Genomic DNA, 21,865 nt, shown 5'->3' with positions numbered 1-21,865 from the left:
GCGCTTGGCCGTGGCTCGAGCCCGTCGAAGATCAAGTCTCCGCGGATGTCAGCCGTGTAGTTTAAGCTTCCGAACCTGACTTGATGGCCAGGGGCGTAGCTTTCGATCTGCTCCAGGTGGCCGAGCGAATTGGCCCGCAGAGCAAAGATCTGTCCGGGGAGCAAAGTCTCACCCTGGACCGCATCGCTGTTGATGATCAAAGGAGACATCGGGCCTAAAGGCGACGACACAGAGGAACTCTCAATGAAAGCACCAATGTCGGTGTCAAAACCGGTGGATCTCGGGTAGGGGGTCCCGAACTGTGCGTCTAGGCCGGATGGTAACAGGAGGCAGGGAACACGATGTTTTACCCAGGTTCGGGCCCTCTTGATGGAGGTAAAACCCTACGTCCTGCTTGATTAATATTGATGATATGGGTAGTACAAGAGTAGATCTACCACAAGATCAAGGAGGCTAAACCCTAGAAGCTAGCCTACGGTATGATTGTTGTATATGGAGTTGATTACCTACGGACTACAACCCTCCGGTTTATATAGACACCGGATAGGGTTAGGGTTACATAGAGTCGGTTACAATGGTAGGAGATCTTGAATATCCGCATCCCAAGCTTGCCTTCCACGCCAAGGAAAGTCCCATCCAGACACGAGACGAAGTCTTCAATCTTGTATCTTCATAGTCCAGGAGTCCGGCTGAACGTATAGTCCGGCTACCCGAACACCCCCTAATCCAGGACTCCCTCAGAGCGAGAGAGTGCCTCCGAGGAGAAGAAGAAGAACAATGCAAAGGGTGGCAATGTCAAGAAGGGCAATGTCACCCCTCCCAACAAAGCCGGCGATTTTAATCCTTCTTATGTGTTATGCCGTGATAGTGATGGGCATGTTTACGCCAAATTTGTTGGTTCTCTTCATGAATACATTGAATGGTCTATTTGGGTTCCAAAGACCCTTGTTACTAACATCAAAGGACCCATTACAAAATGGGTACCTAAAACCAAGCATTGATCTCTTGTAGGTGTTTGCTTCCGGCGGGGGATCATGGTTGCTCGATAGCGGAGCTACAAATCATATGACCAGAAGCAAGGACTTGGTGGTGGACGTGCACAAGGTTCCATCTATACCCACCAAATTCGAGTGGGGTGACGCCTCATCTTCTAAGGTATTGGGACTTGGCAAGGTGGTCATCTCTCATGATCTCACGATGGAGAAGGTCATGCTTGTTGAGTCCCTTGCATACAATTTACTTTCCGTTCGTCAACTTGCAATCATGGGCTTTGCCACTTTCTTTGATATCGATACCGTGGCCCTCTTGTGGAGCAAGACTCTTAAAGTAGCCTTTGTTGGGCATGTCAAGAACGGTCTATATGTGATTAACTTTTCGGAGCGACCCACTAAGACCGCGACGTGCCTAATGGCTAAAGTTGATGTGGGATGGCTTTGGCATCGCCGTTTAGCCCATGTCAATATGAGATATTTGCAAAGTCTCCTCAAGGGGGACCATGTCCGTGGACTAACGAATGTTAGTTTTGCTAAAGATCGTGCTTGCAGTGCTTGTATCGAAGGAAAGCTACATGAGAAGGCTCACCCTCCCACGACTATCATTTATTCAAAGAGGCCTTTGGAGCTCCTTCACATGGATCTCTTTGGGCCTCCATCCTTCGATAGTCTTGGAGGTAGGAAGTATTGCTTGGTGATTGTGGATGACTACTCAAGGTACACGTGGGTGTATTTCTTCAAGAGGAAGAGCGAGACCCAACAAACCGTCATTGACTTTGCAAATGAAGCACAACGTCAACACAATGCAAAGATCTTGACAATAAGAAGTGACAATGGCATCGAGTTCAAGAACTACACCTTGGATGAGTTTCTTAGTGATGAGGGAATCAAGCATCAATATTCCGCACCCTACACCCCTCAACAAAACGGTGTTGCGGAGAGGAAGAACCGGACGTTGATGGATGCGGCAAGGACCATGATGGCAGAGTTCAAGTCTCCGTACAACTTTTGGGCCGAAGCCATCAACACCGCGTGTCATGCATCCAATCGGCTCTACCTCCGCAAGGGCTTGAACAAGACTCCATATGAGATACTCACCGGTAACAAGCCCAACCTCAAGTACTTCTGGGTATTCGGGTTGGAGCAAAGTGGCACTTGTGATGTAGGTGATGAAATTCCTTCCCAAGCCATAAGAAGAATGGGTGTTGGCTTTATCCTACCCATTGAGGAACCCCTTGTGGCCGAAGGAGAAGGACAAAGCTCCACTCAAGTGGAGCCATCACCAACCCAAGGCCCACACGCTTTCGAAGAACAACATGAAGGCCCTCATCCTCAAGAACATGACCAAGGGCAAGATCATGCTCAAGACGGTGTTGACACATCAAGTGATGCCCAAGGTCAAGTTCTCTCCTCCAAGCAAGTTCAAGAACAAGAACAAGCCCAAGACAACGCTCAAGATGATCAAGTGACCACTCCTCGTCTCACCCCTGAGGAGGAATTAGAGCGTCGTGCCGCCAAGGTTGCTTCCAAGCTCTCCAGCAAGGATCATCTCATGACGAATGTGCTTGGAAGCTTAAGAAAGGGGGTAAGCACTCGTAGACAATTAGCAAATTATTGTGAGCATCACGCGTTTGTCTCTTGTGTGGAACCCCACAAGGTCTATGAGGCGCTAGAAGATCCGGATTGGCTCAATGCCATGCATGAAGAACTCAACAACTTCGAGCGCAACAAAGTGTGGAGATTGGTGCCAAGACCGACCGGGAATCACAATGTCATAGGAACCAAGTGGATATTTAAGAACAAGCAAGATGCCCATGGGATTATCATTCGCAACAAGGCTCGTTTGGTAGCACAAGGCTACTCCCAAGTCGAGGGTATCGACTACGGTGAAACCTTTGCTCCCGTTGCTCGTCTTGAATCCATTTGCATGTTGATTGCATATGCTTCTCATCATAACTTTAAGTTACAACAAATGGATGTGAAGAGTGCTTTTCTTAATGGTCCTATTAATGAATTGGTTTACGTCAAGCAACCCCCCGGGTTCGAGGATCCCTACTTTCCCGATCATGTGTATCAACTCGATAAGGCACTCTATGGCCTTAAACAAGCCCCACGTGCGTGGTATGACCACCTTACCGAGTTGTTACAAGACCGTGGTTTTGAAGTTGGGCTAATCGACCCCACTCTTTTTACTAAGAAGGTCAAAGGGGAGTTGTTTGTGTGCCAACTATATGTTGATGATATTATCTTTGGTTCTCCTAACAAAGCTTTCAATGAGGAATTTGCCGCTCTCATGACCTCAAAGTTCGAGATGTCCTCCATGGGAGAGTTAAAGTTCTTTCTAGGGTTCGAAGTGAAGCAAAGAAGAGAAGGAACCTTCATCAATCAATCCAAATACACTCAAGACATGCTCAAGAGATTCAAGCTAAGTGACGTCAAGCCGGCTTCCACTCCAATGCCCACCAAGTGCCAACTTGACTTAGATCCCAATGGTAAAGTGGTGGATCAAAAGGTATATCGCTCCATGATTGGATCCTTGCTTTACCTTTGTGCGTCTAGACTGGACATCATGTTGAGTGTGGGAATTTGTGCACGGTTTCAAGCCGCACCTAAAGAAAGTCACTATGTGGCGGTCAAATGAATCTTTCGATATTTGGCTCATACCCCAAACTTTGGCTTATGGTACCCAAGAGGATCAAACTTCAAGCTTGTAGGGTACTCGGATTCCGATTGGGCGGGAGACAAAGTGGATAGGAAGTCCACTTCCGGATGGTGCCAATTCCTTGGTTGCTCTTTGGTAAGTTGGTCTTCCAAAAAGCAAAGTTGTGTGTCTCTCTCGTCCACCGAGGCGGAGTATGTTGCAGCCGGTAGTTGTTGTGCACAACTCCTATGGATGAGGCAAACATTAAACGATTACGTTGTCACTTGTGACAAAGTGCCTCTTTGGTGTGACAATGAAAGTGCCATCAAGATCTCTCTCAACCCGGTGCAACACTTCAAGACGAAGCATATTGAGATTCGGTATCACTTCATCCGGGATCACATTAGGCGAGGAGAGATCGAGCTCAACTATGTCAACACTCATGACAACCTTGCAGATATTTTCACGAAGCCCTTGGATGAAGCAAGATTTCATGAGTTAAGGCATGATCTAAGTATCATTGATTCGAGCAATGTGGCTTGAACCCTTGCACACCCCACCACGCTCAATTTGTTGTCTAGTTTAGGTGTAGGCATGGACATAGGGGGAGTGTTGTTCTCTCAATGAACTCTCCCTCCCCCCATTATGCATAAATTGATCAAGTCTTTCACTTTAGCCATTGTTTGATGGTAGTTGTGTTTCAAAGACGAGTTTTGGTCATGGGCTCAAGGTTAAAATCTTCACGGCGCCATACCTCTTGACTCAAACATAGGTGGCCTCGGCCACAGCCCTCTCTTGAAGAGGTGTGTCTTGGCCGTTTGCTGGAGTGCTCTCTTTTCTTGCCGTTTTGTTTTTCCTCGAGCTTATCCATGCTGTTTGGTTGTCGTGGCGTATTGGGCGGTACTACCACTGGTGGTGCGCGGTACTACCGCTTATAAGCGGTACTACCGCCCCCAGCGCGGTACTACCGCTGAGGGACGGGACCAGGGGTTATATCGGGGCAGGGGGAGGTTTCTTCTCCCCCATACCCATTCGCTTCGCCCTCTCTTTCCTCTTCCTCTCTCCAGCCTCCTCTCGCCACGGGAGGGCTCCGGCGGATCTCCGTCTCCGGGGCATTCCTCTCCATTTCCTTCGATGGAGTCGATCCACACCACGTTCTCTTGCCATGGATGCCGGTATTGCCCCCGTTCCTTCTCTCCTTTTGTCTCGTTTTTCAGATCTTGTTCTTAGGGGCAATGGTAGTTGCATCTCTAGATTTTTGGCTAAATCTAGGCTTGAGTAGGTTGGAGAAGGCAACTAGACTATCTTGATTAGAGTTTGGTAGGAATATTTTTGAATTTGGCAGGTCGGTAGTGCCGGATGTGACCACGGTAGCAAGAAACTGTTGTATCCCCGTCTCGAGCGGTACTACCGCTCTCTTTGGAGCGGTACTACCGCTTGGAGAGGTACTACCATGAGCATGTCACGGTACTACCGCTGCCTGCCAAGCTCCATCATATTACTGCCTTTTCTTTGATCCTTTTGTTGTGTTTGTTGGCTTATGCTCGTTCTTTCTGGTTGTTTTGCGTGTTCTTGTGTTTGGCTCCAGGTGATGAACATCCTGAGCATCAAGCTCGTCGTATCAACCCCGGGCGTGCAACATCAAAACGCTACCACACCTCTAAGCCAGCCGATGGTTCCTCTTGCACCCAACCGCCTCCAGCAAGTGCATCCACAAGTGTTCCTCCACCTCCTCAGCACTCAAAGAGATCCACCAACAAGCCAAAGGGGAAGACTGTGACTGAGATGACCAACAAGGAGTTTTGGGAAAGGCGTCGCCGCAATCCCTATGAGGTGGACCAAGAACCCACTTTGGTCAACCTCCCGTTCTGGAACCGATTTTAGTTTGCCATCTATTTTGATGTGATCAAGGCCAAGAAGAATCTCTTTGTTGATGTTCGCTCCATTGACACTGATGCTATGGAGAAGGACCCGGAGTACTTTGGCGAAGCCCTTCAGATGTGCACTCAGCTGAACATTCTCGGGATCATGCAATTCAACAAGGATTTTGATGCAGATTTGGTGGCTCAATTCTTTGCCATCGTTCATCTTGGGACGGATGTCGACAGAACTCTGACATGGATGACCAATGCAAGCTGCTTTCCGTCAAGTGGAAGGCTTTCATGGAGTTACTTGATGTGGTGGATCACGGGCTTGAGACTCCAGTCGGTTTCCGCCCTCACCGCAATGCTACGTCCACCCACAAGCAAGCCCTTTGGCCCTACTGCACTGTGAAAGTTCACCCAGTAACTGAGAAGAAAACCTATGAGCTGTCTCCATATCTGGACATTCTTCATCGCATCTTCCGTGAGACTCTCTTCCCTCGGATCGGGAATCTGGATATGGTCCACTCTTACCTCGTTGACATGCTCCTTTTCTGTCAGCATGAGAAGAAAGCAAACACTGGAGAGAGCCTGGATATTTCTCATGTCATGTGGTCTGAACTTCTCTCTGCCGTGTCTGAGTGCAAGTGCCCGATATATGGTCCATTCATCATGAGGCTCATTGAGAGGGCATGGGCACAGATCTATCCCAGAGTGTTGCTGGAAACTAGATTTCCCATAAGATCAAGTGTCTGAGGAAGAAGGATAATTGGGTCACCCCAGCACCTCAATCCGGGGGTCCGTCTGCTGCTGCTGCTGCTGCCATGGAGACCGAGGGTGGGGCAGCCACTGATGATCACGAGGAGGATATTGGGCCCTCTAGTGCTGAACCCTCATGGGCGAAGAAGCTTAAACACAAGTTGAAGAAGCTTTTTTGCATGGAGTCTCATGGTCAGTACATGACTCATGTGGCAGAGAAGCATGCCAGGGTGCGCCACAAGGAGCTCATGCGTCAGATGGGAGCGACAGTTGCCAGTGGATCTGAGGGTCAGATCACTGAAGAGGAGGAGTGGATTCATCAGCATTGCCCTTGGACCGACTCCAATGCCGAGTAGTTTTCGACCAACGACGCAGATGCAGACGATCACGCTAAGATATGATGTTCGAGATCCTCAGCTTGCCATCACCTGGAGCCGTAGCGTCGCTCTTTTCCCTTTTTGGTGTCTTGCTGCCAAAGGGGGAGAGAGTGTAGGGATTTGTGTTGCCGAGCTTTGAGTTTGTCGTCTTGTGTTTTCTTGTGTGTTCTCTCGGTGTCTTTGTTTGGTTTGGTTTGGTGCCCGTGAGACCTAAGTTCTAGACATATGGTGTGAGACATATGCTCCCTATCGCTACCTTATTACTTATGTCTATTCAGTACTGTAGTATATTATGAGTTGCACGCTTGTCCTGTTATATACTATTCTCTCATATATCTTGTGCTTAGGTTTGCTGGACTATAAAATATAGGGGGAGTGTTGATCCGGATGTGTGTGTCTTGCTTTCCTTTTGCTCCTCTTTCTAGGCGCACACATTCTGGGGGAGCCCGTCTATATTTCGTAGTTCCTAGTTTTCTTACGTTATATCTTTTCCTTGTGCATATCCCTAGTTGTCATCAATCCACCAAAAAGGGGGAGATTGTTACGGCATATCTCTCTCAAGGTAGTTTTGGTGATTGATGACAACATGTTTGCGGACTAATCATGTGCTTTGAGTAGTTCACAGATTCATCCCTCGCACGAGATGTTTTCTTCCCTTCGGAGTGTCTTTCAAGACGGTGTAGCTCTTTCTTTCTCTCTCGGTGGACTAGTTGCGTAGAGGGCACCGTACTATCAAGAGGGGGTCCGCTGGGGTATTGCATGGGTGGAATCAACACGTACACATCAGCTTCTCATCCTCCGAGCTTTCCCATTCCATTGAAGAGATCTCTCCTCTTTTCTTTGTCCTGTCTGGGTCCCAGCGGTAGTACCGCGCAACCCAGCGGTAGTACCGCTGAGGAGCCACCAGCGGCGGTACCGCTCCGCAACGGTAGTACCGCCCGTGACTCCACAGCAGTAGTACCGCTGGGGTGCCTGGCACCACCGCCTCATCCTCAGCCTCTTTGGAGAGATCCTCTCTCTCTTCTGTGTCCCAGCGGTAGTACCGCACTACCAGTGGTAGTACGGCCGAAGGGTCACAAGCGGCAGTTCCGCTCCGCAGCGGTAGTACCGCCCATGACCCCGCTGCCGTAGTACCGCTGGGCTGTCTGGCTCCTACCGCCTCGACTCGAGGGCTCTTTTTCTCGTGTCGGGTTTTGCGGCACTAGTTGCGGTTGTAGAGGCGGTAGTACCGTTTCAGGAGCGGTAGTACCGCCCTTACCACCGCGGTAGTACCACGTTGGGTCCTATTCCCTACTAGTCTTCTCTGCGCGGCAGTACCGCTGGCTGGAGAGGCAGTACCGCTGACCTAGCGGTAGTACCGCCCCCTCTTAGCGGTAGTACCGCCCTGTGCGGGGCTGGTTGGTGGGGGCAACGGTTGGATTGTTGCCCCCACTATAAAAGGAGGTCCCCTTCTTCTCTTTGACTCATCTCTTCCCCCTCAAGCTCCATTAATGCTCAAGCTCCATTAAATGCTCCAAGCTCCATTTTCGCCCGATCTATCTCTCTAGCCAATCAAACTTGTTGATTTTCTCGGGAGTGGTTGAGAAGGCCCCGATCTACACTTCCACCAAGGGATTTTCGATTCCCCCACTCATCCCTAGCGGATCTTGTTACTCTTGGGTGTTTGAGCACCCTAGATGGTTGAGGTCACCACGGAGCCATAGTCCATTGTGGTGAAGCTTCGTGGTTTTGTTGGGAGCCTCCGATTAAGTTGTGGAGATTGCCCCAACCTTGTTTGTAAAGGTTCGGTCGCCGCCTTCAAGGGCACCAATAGTGGAATCACGGCATCTCGCATTGTGTGAGGGCGTGAGAAGAATACGGTGGCCCTAGTGGCTTCTTGGGGAGCATTGTGCCTCCACACCGCTCCAACGGAGACGTACTTCCCCTCAAAAGGAAGGAACTTCGGTAACACATCCCCGTCTTCACCGGATCCACTCTTGGTTATCTCTTACCTTTACTTGTGCAAGCTCTTTAGTGTTACTTCTCTTGCTTGCTTGTTTGCTTGTTGGTATTGCATCATATAGGTTGCTCACCTAGTTGCACATCTAGACAACCTACTTTGATGCAAAGTTTAATTTGATAAAGAAAAGTTAAAAATTGGTAGTTGCCTATTCACCCCCCCTCTAGTCAACCATATCGATCCTTTCAAAGACGTTCGCTACGCTCTCAAAGAACTACTTTTGGCCAAAGATGTTTCATGACATCAATCGCTTCACCAACCGTTGCTCTACATGTTGCAAAGCTAAGTCCAAAGCACAATCTCATGGCCTCTATATGCCTCTACCAATTCCATACCAACCATGGGAAGACATTAGAATGGACTTTGTACTTGGTTTGCCTAGGACTCGAAATGGGAAAGATCCAATATTTGTCGTTGTGGACCGTTTCTCAAAAATGACACATTTTATTCCTTGCAACAAGATAGACGATGCTTCACATGTTGCTAATCTCTTTTGTATGGAAATATTGCGTCTGCATGGAGTGCCAAAGACTATCATCTCGGACCGCGACGTCAAGTTCCTTAGCTACTTTTGGAAGACCCTATGAGCCAAGCTAGGAATCAAGCTACTCTTCTCTACGGCATATCATCCACAAAACCGACGGCGAAACGGAAGTTAAGAACCGCACTCTCTCCGCTCTACTTTGGGTACTCATCAAGAAGAACATCAAGGAGTGGGAGGAGTGCTTACCTATCGCCGAGTTCGCCTACAACCGAGCAAGACATTCAACAACTGGCAAGTCCCCCTTTGAGGTCGTCTATGGCTTCAATCCTTTGTCACCATTGGACATTCTCCCTCTACCACTCCAAGAGCGCATCAATTTGGACGCAAGTGCACGTGTGACACATCTCAAGAAGGTGCATGAAGATACAAGAAACTCCATCAAGCGCCAAGTTCAACGCCTTGCGACCAAGCTCAACTTCAACAAGTGACCTATGGTCTTCAACATTGGTGATCTCGTGTGGCTACACCTTCGCAAGGATCGATTTCCACAAGAACGAAAGTCCAAGCTTCGACCACGAGCGGATGGACCTTTCAAGGTGCTTGCACGCTACAACAACAACGCATACAAGATCGATATTCCACGTGACAAGTACAACGTGAGCGACATCTTCAACGTCAAAGATCTCTCTCCCTTACATGGTGATGAAGAATTTGATCTGAGGACAGATCTTCCCCAAGGGAGGGGAGATGATGCGGAGCATCCCAAGGCCATCCCCATGGACCCAATGCTACCTCTTGAGCACTTGCGTTGGCTTTCCCTTGAAGAGGAAAGGGTGGTGCAGCAAAGTAGCGTAAGTATTTCCCTCAGTTTTTGAGAACCAAGGTATCAATCCAGTAGGAGGCTACGCGCGAGTCCCTCGCACCTACACAAAACAAATAAATCCTCGCAACCAACACGATAAGGGGTTGTCAATCCCTACACGGTCACTTACGAGAGTGAGATATGATAGATGTGATAAGATAATATTTTTGGTATTTTTATGATAAAGATGCAAAGTAAAATAAAAGCAATGAAAATAACTAAGTATTGGAAGATTTAATATGATGAAGATATACCCGGGGGCCATAGGTTTCACTAGTGGCTTCTCTCAAGAGCATAAGTATTTTACGGTGGGTGAACAAATTACTGTTGAGCAATTGACAGAATTAAGCATAATTATGAGAATATCTAGGTATGATCATGTATATAGGCATCATGTCCAAGACCAGTAGACCGACTCCTGCCTGCATCTACTACTATTACTCCACACATCGACCGCTATCCAGCATGCATCTAGAGTATTAAGTTCATAAGAACAGAGTAGCGCCTTAAGCAAGATGACATGATGTCGAGGGATAAACTCATGCAATATGATGAAAACCCCATCTTGTTATCCTCGATGGCTACAATACAATACGTGCCTTGCTGCCCCTACTGTCACTGGGAAAGGACACCGCAAGATTGAACCCAAGGCTAAGTACTTCTCCCATTGCAAGAAAGATCAATCTAGTAGGCCAAACCAAACTGAGAATTCGAAGAGACTTGCAAAGATAACCAATCATACATAAAAGAATTCAGAGAAGATTCAAATATTGTTCATAGATAAACTTAATCATAAACCCACAATTCATAGGTCTCAACAAACACACCGCAAAAGAAGATTACATCGAATAGATCTCCACAAGAGAGGGGGAGAACTTTGTATTGAGATCCAAAAAGAGAGAAGAAGCCATCTAGCTAATAAATATTGACCCGAAGGTCTGAGGTAAACTACTGATGTCTAATACACAACCTTCTTCTTGTAGGCGTTGTTGGGGCTCCAAGTGCAGAGGTTTGTAGGACAGTAGCAAATTTCCCTCAAGTGGATGACCTAAGGTTTATCAATCCGTAGGAGGCGTAGGATGAAGATGTCTCTCTCAAGCAACCCTGCAACCAAATAACAAAGAGTCTCTTGTGTCCCCAACATACCTAATACAATGGTAAATTGTATAGGTGCACTAGTTCGACGAAGAGATGGTGATACAGGTGGTATATGGATAGTAGATAAAGGTTTTTGTAATCTGAAAATATAAAAACAGCAAGGTAACTAATGATAAAAGTGAGCACAAACGGTATTGCAATGCTAGGAAACAAGGCCTAGGGTTCATAGTTTCACTAGTGCAAGTCCTCTCAACAATAATAACATAATTGGATCACATAACTATCCCTCAACATGCAACAAAGAGTCACTCCAAAGTCACTAATAGAGGAGAACGGACGAAGAGATTATGGTAGGGTAAAACCACCTCAAAGTTATTCTTTCCAATCAATCCATTGGGCTATTCCTATAAGTGTCACAAACAGCCCTAGAGTTCGTACTAGAATAACACCTTAAGACACAAATCAACCAAAACCCTAATGTCACCTAGATACTCCAATGTCACCTCAAGTATCCGTGGGTATGATTATACGATATGCATCACACAATCTCAGATTCATCTATTCAACCAACACATAGGACCTCAAAGAGTGCCCCAAAGTTTCTACTGGAGAATCACGACGAAAACGTATGCCAACCCCTATGCATAGGTTCATGGGCGGAACCTGCAAGTTTATCACCAAAACATACATCAAGTGAATCACGTGGTACCCCATTGTCACCATAGATATGCACGGCAAGACATACATCAAGTGTTCTCAAATCTTTAAAGACTCAATCCGATAAGATAACTTCAAAGGGAAAACTCAATCCATTACAAGAGAGTAGAGGGGGAGGAGAAACATAAGATCCAACTATAATAGCAAAGCTCGCGATACATCAAAATCGTATCACCTCAAGAACACGAGAGAGATCAAACACATAGCTACTGGTAGATACCCTCAGCCCCGAGGGAGAACTACTCCCTCCTCGTCATGGAGAGCACCGGGATGATGAAGATGGCCACCGGAGAGGGATTGCCCCCTCCGGCAGGGTGCCCGAACGGGTCTAGATTGGCTTTCGGTTGCTACGGAGGCTTCTGGCGGCGGAACTCTCGATCTATTGTGCTCTCCGATATTTTTAGGGTATATGGAGATATATAGGTGGAAGAAGTACGTCAGGGGAGCCACGAGGGGCCCACGAGGGTGGAGGGCGCGCCCCCCTACCTAGTGGCCTCCTCGAAGCTTCCCTTACGTGGACTCCAAATCTTCTGGGCTTCTTCTGATCCAAAATAAGTTCCGTGAAGTTTCAGGTCAATTGGACTCCGTTTGATTTTCCTTTTCTGCGATATTCTAAAACAAGGAAAAAACAAAAACTGGCACTGGGCTCTGGGTTAATAGGTTAGTCCCAAAAATCATATAAAATAGCATATAAATGCATATAAAACATCCAAGGTTGATAATATAATAGCATGGAACAATCAAAAATTATAGATACGTTGGAGACGTATCAACTACTCACACTTCATCGGAGAGGCTATTGTGTTGATGTAGAAGCCCTCCGTGATCGATGCCCCCTCTGGCGGAGCTTTGAAACAGGCCCCAAGATGGGATCTCGTGGATACAAAAAGTTACGGTGGTGGAATTAGGGTTTTGGCTCCGTATCTGATCGTTTGGGCGTACGTAGGTATATATAGGAGGAAGAAGTACATCGGTGGAGCAACAGGGGGCCCACGAGGGTGGAGGGTGCGCCTGGGGGGGTAGGCGTGCCCCCCCTACCTCGTGGCCTCCCTGTTGGTTGCTTGACGTAGGGTCCAAGTCTCCTGGATCTTGTTCGTTCCAAAAATCACGTTCCCGAAGGTTTTATTTCGTTTGGACTCCGTTTGATATTCCTTTTCTTCGAAACGCTAAAATAGGCAAAAAAACAACAATTCTGGGTTGGGCCACCAGTTAATAGGTTAGTCCCAAAAATAATATAAAAGTGGATAATAAAGCCCAATAATGTCCAAAACAGAAGATAATATAGCATGGAGCAATCAAAAATTATAGATGCGTTGGAGACGTATCAAGCATCCCCAAGCTTAATTCCTGCTCGTCCTCGAGTAGGTAAATGATAAAAACAGAATTTTTGATGTGGAATGCTACTTGGCATATTTTCAATGTAATTCTTCTTAATTGTGGTATGAATATTCAAATCCGAAAGATTCAAGACAAAAGTTCAATATTGACATAAAAACAATAATACTTCAAGCATACTAACTAAGCAATTATGTCCTCTCAAAATAACATGGCCAAAGAAAGTTATCCCTGAAGGAAATATGCCCTAGAGGCAATATTAAAGTTATTATTTATTTCCTTATTTCATGATAAATGTTTATTATTCATGCTAGAATTGTATTAACCGGAAACATAATACTTGTGTGAATACATAGACAAACTAAACGTCACTAGTATGCCTCTACTTGACTAGCTCATTGATCGAAGATGGTTATGTTTCCTAACCATAGACATGTGTTGTCATTTGATTAACGGGATCACATCATTAGGAGAATGATGTGATTGACATGACCCATTCCATTAGCTTAGCACCCGATCGTTTAGTATGTTGCTATTGCTTTCTTCATGACTTATACATGTTCCTATGACTATGAGATTATGCAACTCCCGTTTATCGGAGGAACACTTTGTGTGCTACCAAACGTCACAACGTAACTGGGTGATTATAAAGGAGCTCTAAGGTGTCTCCAAAGGTACATGTTGGGTTGGCGTATTTCGAGATTAGGATTTGTCACTCCGATTGTCGGAGAGGTATCTCTGGGCCCTCTCGGTAATGCACATCACTTAAGCCTTGCAAGCAATGCAACTAATGAGTTAGTTGTGAGATGATGTATTACGGAACGAGTAAAGAGACTTGCCGGTAACAAGATTGAACTAGGTATTGAGATATCGACGATTGAATCTCGGGCAAGTAACATACCGATGACAAAGGAAACAACGTATGTTGTTATGCGGTCTGACCGATAAAGATCTTCGTAGAGTATGTGGGAGCCAATATGAGCATCTAGGTTCCGCTATTGGTTATTGACCGGAGACGTGTCTCGGTTATGTCTACATTGTTCTCGAACCCGTAGGGTCCGCACGCTTAAGGTTTCGATGACAGTTATATTATGAGTTTATGAGTTTTGATGTACCGCAGGAATTCGGAGTCCCGAATGAGATCGGGGACATGACGAGGAGTCTCGAAATGGTTGAGACATAAAGATCGATATATTGGACGACTATATTCGGACCTCAGAAAGGTTCCGAGTGATTCGGGTATTTTTCGGAGTGCCGGAGAGTTAGGGGAATTCGCCGGGAGAAGTATTGGGCCTTATTGGGCCATACAGGAAAGAGAGAGGGGCTGCCTAGGGCAGGCCGCGCCCCCCCCCCCAAGGCCTAGTCCGAATTGGACTAGGGGGAGGGGCTGCGCCCCCTCCTTCCTTCCCTTCTCCCTTCCCCTTCCTTGTCTCCTACTCCTACTACTTGGAAGGACTCCTAGTTGGACTAGGAAAGGGGGAATCCTACTCCCGGTGGGAGTAGGACTCCCCTAGGGCGCGCCATAGAGAGGGCCAGCCCTCCCCTCCTCCAGTCATTTATATACGGGGGCAGGGGGCACCCCATAGACACACAAGTTGATCTTCATGATCGTTCTCTTAGCCGTGTGCGGTGCCCCCTTCCACCATAATCCTCGATAATATTGTAACGGTGCTTAGGCGAAGCCCTGCGACGGTAGAACATCAAGATCATCGCCACGCCGTCGTGCTGACGGAACTCTTCCCCAACACTTTGCTGGATCGGAGTCCGGGGATCGTCATCGAGCTGAACATGTGCTAGAACTCGGAGGTGTCGTAGTTTTGGTGCTTGATCGGTCGGGCCGTGAAGACGTACGACTACATCAACCGCGTTGTCATAATGCTTCTGCTATCGGTCTACGAGGGTACGTAGACAACACTCTCCCCTCTCGTTGCCATGCATCACCATGATCTTGCGTGTGCGTAGGATTTTTTTTTTGAAATTACTACGTTCCCCAACAGTGGCATCCGAGCCTAGGTTTTATGTGTTGATGTTATATGCACGAGTAGAACACAAGTGAGTTGTGGGCGATATAAGTCATACTGCTTACCAGCATGTCATACTTTGGTTCGGCAGTATTGTTGGATGAAGCGGCCCGGACCGACATTACGCGTACGCTTACGCGAGACTGGTTCTACCGACGTGCTTTGCACACAGGTGGCTGGCGGGTGTCAGTTTCTCCAACTTTAGTTGAACCGAGTATGGCTACGCCCGGTCCTTGCGAAGGTTAAAACAGCACCAACTTGACAAACTATCGTTGTGGTTTTGATGCGTAGGTAAGATTGGTTCTTGCTTAAGCCCATACCAGCCACGTAAAACTTGCAACAACAAAGTAGAGGACGTCTAACTTGTTTTTGTAGGGCATGTTGTGATGTGATATGGTCAAGACGTGATGAGATATAAGTTGTTGTATGAGATGATCATGTTTTATTGAAGTTATCGACAACTGGCAAAATCCTTATGGTTGTCTCTCTATTGCATAAGATGCAAGTGCCCAATAATTGCTTTACTTTATCGCTACGCGATAGCAATAGTTGCAAGAGCAATTGTTGGCGAGACGACCATGTGACGACACATTGATATAGATCAAGATGATGGAGATCATGATGTCATGCCGGTGACGATATAGATCATGATAGTACTTTGGAGATAGAGATCAAAGGCGCAAGATGATAATGGCCATATCATGTCACATATTTTGATTGCATATGATGTTTATCTTTTATACATCTTATTTTTGCTTTGTTTAACGGTAGCATTTTAAGATGATCTCTCACTAATTATCAAGAAGTGTTCTCCCTGAGTATGCACCGTTGCGAAAGTTCTTCGTGCTGAGACACCACGCGATGATCGGGTGTGATAGGCTCTACGTTCAAATACAACGGGTGCAAAACAGTTGCACACGCGGAATACTCAGGTTATACTTGACGAGCCAAGCATATACAGATATGGCCTCGGAACACGAAGACCGAAAGGTCGAGCGTGAATCATATAGTAGATATGATCAACATAGTGATGTTCACCATTGAAACTACTCCATCTCACGTGATGATCGGACATGGTTTAGTTGATTTGGATCACGTGATCACTTAGAGGATTAGAGGGATGTCTGTCTAAGTGGGAGTTCTTAAGTAATATGATTAAATTGAACTTAAATTTATCATGAACTTAGTCCTGATAGTATTTTGCAAATTATGTTGTAGATCAATAGCTCGCATTGTTGCTTCCCTGTGTTTATTTTGATATGTTCCTAGAGAAAACTAAGTTGAAAGATGATGGTAGCAATTACACGGACTGGGTCCGTAACTTGAGGATTATCCTCATTGCTGCACAGAATAATTATGTCCTTGATGCACCGCTAGGTGACAGACCTATTGCAGGAGCAGATGCAGACGTTATGAATGTTTGGCTAGCTCAATATGATTACTACTTGATAGTTTAGTGCACCATGCTTAACGGCTTAGAATCGGAATTTCAAAGACGTTTTGAATGTCATGGACCATATGAGATGTTCCAGGAGTTGAAGTTAATATTTCAAGCAAATACCCGAGTTGAGAGATATGAAGTCTCCAACAAGTTCTATAGCTAAAAGATGGAGGAGAATCGCTTAACTAGTGAGCATGTGCTCAGATTGTCTGGGTACTACAATCGCTTGAATCAAGTGGGAGTTAATCTTCCAGATAAGATAGTGATTGACAGAATTCTCTAGTCACCATCACCAAGTTAGTAGAATTTCGTGATGAACTATAGTATGCAAGGGATGACGAAAACGACTCCCGAGCTTTTCATGATGATGAAATCGATGAAGGTAGAAATCAAGAAAGAGCATCAAGTGTTGATGGTTGACAAGATCACTAGTTTCAAGAAAAGGGCAAAGGAAAAAAGGGGAACTTCAAGAAGAACAGCAAGCAAGTTGATACTCAAGCAAAGAAGCCCAAGTCTGGTCCTAAGCCTGAGACTAAGTGCTTCTACTGCAAAGGGACTGGTCACTGGAAGCGGAACTACCCCAAGTGATTGGCGGATAAGAAGGATGGCAAAGTGAACATAAGTATATTGGATATACATGTTATTGATGTGTACTTTACTAGTGTTTATAGCAACCCCTCAGTATTTGATACTAGTTCAGTTGCTGATTAGTAACTCGAAACGAGAGTTGCAGAATAAACAGAGACTAGTTAAGGGTGAAGTGATGATGTGTGTTGGAATTGGTTCCAAGATTGATATGATCATCATCGCACACTCCCTATAATTTCGGGATTAGTGTTGAAACTAAATAAGTGTTATTTGGTGTTTGCGTTGAGCATGTATATGATTTGATCATGTTTATTGCAATACGGTTATTCATTTAAGTTAGAGAACAATTGTTGTTCTGTTTACATGAATAAAACCTTCTATGGTCATACACACCAACGAAAATGGTTTGTTGGATCTCGATCGTAGTGATACACATATTCATAATATTGAAGCCAAAAGGATGCAAAGTTAATAATGATAGTGCAACTTATTTTTGGCACTGCCATTTTAAGTCATATTGGTGTGAAGCGCATGAAGAAACTCCATGCTAATGGAATTTTGGAATCACTTGATTATGAATCACTTGATGCTTGAGAACCATGCCTTATGGGCAAGATGACTAAAGACTCCGTTCTCCGGAACAATGGAGCGAGCAACTGACTTATTGGAAATAATACATACTGATGTATGCGATCCAATGAGTGTTGAGGCTCACGACAGGTATCGTTATTTTCTGACCTTCACAGATGATTTGAGCAGATATGGGTATATCTACTTGATGAAACATAAGTCTGAAACATTTGAAAAGTTCAAAGAATTTTAGAGTGAAGTGGAAAATCATCGTGACAAGAAAATATGGTTTCTACGATCTGATCGTGGAGACAAATATTTGAGTTACGAGTTTGGTCTTCAATTAAAACAATGTGAAATTGTAAGTGCATCTAGTGCCACCCCTAGTTGATTTTGGAGTATTGACGACAAACCTAGTTGAGGGACTAATGTGTTTATGAGAATTGCAGGATAACACATGTAGATGTCCCTCATCGGTTTTCCTACCAGAGATGACCCCTAAAAATGTATGAAGACATTGAAGTCAAAGGTGGTATATGAAGATATTCACATTGAAGACTATGACAAGAGAAGACACCACATGAAGCCTATGGAGCTCGAAGACTTAGATCTTTCGTAGTTCTTTTTCTTTTGTGTTGAGTCATAGGAACCACCGTACTGTTAAGTGGGGTCCAAGAGAACTAGTCAGAATGACTGAAGTGATGCCTAACCAAAACCTATGTCTTCGAGTGAAGACTACGAGAGCGAATCTTGTCCAGAGTCGGACAAGTCAGCTTTGCTTGTAGCCCAAGTAAAGTTGCTGTGTGAGTTTGAAATCTGACCGTTGGAACACGTGTCAGTTCCTTAGTGACTCAGGGTCATTTCAGACAAATCAGGTCGGGTTGCCAAGTGGCTATAAATAGCCCACCCCCCACAACCATAAATGGTTGGCTGCTCAGATTGAGTGTACGGCTTTTGTCGTTTGAGAGCAACCCACCTCAAAGCCTTTGAGAGAGAATTCCTTGCGAGGATAAAGCCCTAACCACCCAGAGCCAAAGAGAATTGGGCATCACTTAAGTCTTCTTGTCTAAGTGATCTGAAGACTTATTACACTTGAGGACTGTGCATCCTCCAGCCGGTTAGGCATCGCGTTCTGAGCATCCAAGAGACATTGTGGATTGCCGGTGAACGAAGTCTGTGAAGGTTTGGGAGTCTACCTTGAAGACTTACCAGAGTGATTGGGCGAGGTCTGTGTGACCTTAGCTCAAGGGGAATACGGTGAGGACTGGGTGTCCTGAGCTGTGTGTTCAGGACTGGGTGTCCGGGACTGTGTGTCCTAAGGTTTAAATACCTAGCCGCCCCAACCAGACGTACAGTTGTCACAGCAACTGGAACTGGTCCAACAAATCATTGTCTTCAACGAGTCACTGGTTTCATCTTCCCTTCCCTTTACTTACTGTTGCTCCTTGTGAAGTCATTGTATGTTTGCACTATCTTTTGTCTTCACTGAGTGACTGCATGTTCTGTATGGCTTCATAATATCTTCCTACCTGATCCTTACTACATTGCTGCTATTAAGTCATTGTGCTTTCACTTTATTGAATACTTGACTATGGCTTGCCTAGTGTAGTCTACCTTCCGCTGCATGGTAATAGGTTTATTTCTATCGTTTGTCTTCATAACTTCCACGCGTTGAAGACTTTCATAAAAATCGCCTATTCACCCCCCCTCTAGTCGATATAACGCACTTTCAGAAATAGTTTCACAAATTCGTGCCACCTGAAACACCACAGCATAATGTTGTGTCCGAACGTCATAACCGTACTTTATTAGATATAGTACAATATATGATGTTTCTTACCGATTTACCACTATCGTTTTGGGGTTATGCATTAGAGACAGCTACATTCACATTAAATATGGCACCATCTAAATCCGTTGAGACGACACCGTGTGAACTATGGTTTGGCAAGAAACCTAAGATTTCGTTTCTTAAAGTTTGAGGTTGCAATGCTTATGTGAAAAAGTTTCAACCTGATAAGCTCAAAACCCAAATCGAAGAAGTGCATCTTCATAGGATACCCAAAAGAAAATGTTGGGTACACCTTCTATCACAGATCCGAAGGCAAGACATTCGTTGCTAAGAATGGATCCTTTCTAGAGAAGGAGTTTCTCTCGAAAGAAGTGAGTGGGAGGAAAGTAGAACTTGATGAGGTAATTGTACCTGCTCCCTTATTGGAAAGTAGTACATCACAGAAACCGGTTTCTGTGACACCTACACCAATTAGTGAGGAAGCTAATGATGATGATCATGAAACTTCAGAACAAGATACTACTGAACCTCGTAGATCAACCAGAGTAAGATCCGCACCAGAGTGGTACGGTAATCCTATTCTGGAAGTCATGCTACTAGATCATGATGAACCTACGAACTATGAGGAAGCGATGATGAGCCCAGATTCCGCGAAATGGTTTGATGCCATGAAATCTGAGATAGGATCCATGTATGAGAACAAAGTATGGACTTTGGTTGACTTGCCCGATGATCGGCAAGCCATTGAGATTAAATGGATCTTCAATAGGAAGGCGGACGCTGATAGTAGTGTTACTATCTACAAAGCTAGACTTGTCGAAAAAGGCTTTTGACAAAGTTCAAGGTGTTGACTACGATGAGATTTTCTCACTCGTATCGATGCTTAAAGTCTGTCCGAATCATGTTAGCAATTGCCACATTTTATGAAATCTGGAAAATGGATAACAAAACTGCAGTCCTTAATGGATTTCTTAAAGAAGAGTTGTATATGATGCAACCAGAAGGTTTTGTCAATCCGAAAAGTGTTAACAAAATGTGCAAGCTCCAACGATCCATCTATGGACTAGTGCAAGAATCTCGGAGTTGGAATATACGCTTTGATGAGTTGATCAAAGCATATAGTTTTATACAGACTTGCGGTGAAGCCTATATTTACAAGAAAGTGAGTGGGAGCACTAGAACATTTCTGATAAGTATATGTGAATGACATATTGTTGATCGGAAATAATGTAGAATTATTCTGCAAAGCATAAAGGAGTGTTTGAAAGGAGTTTTTCAAAGAAAGACCTCGGTGAAGCTGCTTACATATTGAGCATCAAGATCTATAGAGATAGATCAAGACGCTTGATAAGTTTTTTCAATGAGTACATACCTTGACAAGATTTTGAAGTGGTTCAAAATGGAACAGTCAAAGGAAGAGTTCTTGCCTGTGTAACAAGGTGTGAAATTGAGTAAGACTCAAAGCCCGACCACGGCAGAAGATAGAAAGAGAGTGAAAGTCATTCCCTATGCCTCAATCATAGGTTCTATAAAGTATGCCATGTTGTGTACCTATTGTATACCCTACACTGTTTTTGGCAAGGGAGTACAATAGTGATCTAGGAGTAGATCACTGGACAGTGGTCAAAATTATCCTTAGTGGAATAAGGAAATATTTCTCAATTATGGTGGTGACAAAAGGTTCGTCGTAAAGAGTTACGTTGATGCAAGCTTTGACACAGATCTGGATGACTCTAAGTCTCGATCTAGATACATATCGAAAGTGGGAGCAATTAGCTAGAGTAGCTCCGTGCAGAGCATTGTTGACATAGATATTTGCAAAATACTTACGGATCTGAATATGACAGACACGTTGACTAAAATTATCTCAGAAGCAAAACATGATCACACCTTAGTACTCTTTGGGTGTTAATCACATAGCGATGTGAACTAGATTACTGACTCTAGTAAACCCTTTGGGTGTTGGTCACATATCGATGTGAACTATGGGTGTTAACCACATAAAGATGTGAACTATTGATGTTAGATCACATGGCGATGTGAACTAGACTATTGACTCTAGTGCAAGTGGGAGACTGAAGGAAATATGACCTAGAGGCAATAATAAAGTTATTATTTATTTCCTTATTTCATGATAAATGTTTATTATTCATGCTAGAATTGTATTAACCAGAAACATAATACTTGTGTGAATACATAGACAAACTAAACGTCACTAGTATGCCTCTACTTGACTAGCTCGTTGATCGAAGATGGTTATGTTTCCTAACCATAGACATGTGTTGTCATTTGATTAACGGGATCACATCATTAGGAGAATGATGTGA

Source organism: Triticum urartu, chromosome 6 (assembly GCF_003073215.2).
Source record: "Triticum urartu cultivar G1812 chromosome 6, Tu2.1, whole genome shotgun sequence".
NCBI classification, from domain to species: Eukaryota; Viridiplantae; Streptophyta; class Magnoliopsida; order Poales; family Poaceae; genus Triticum; species Triticum urartu.
Note: the sequence above shows the minus strand (reverse complement) of the source record.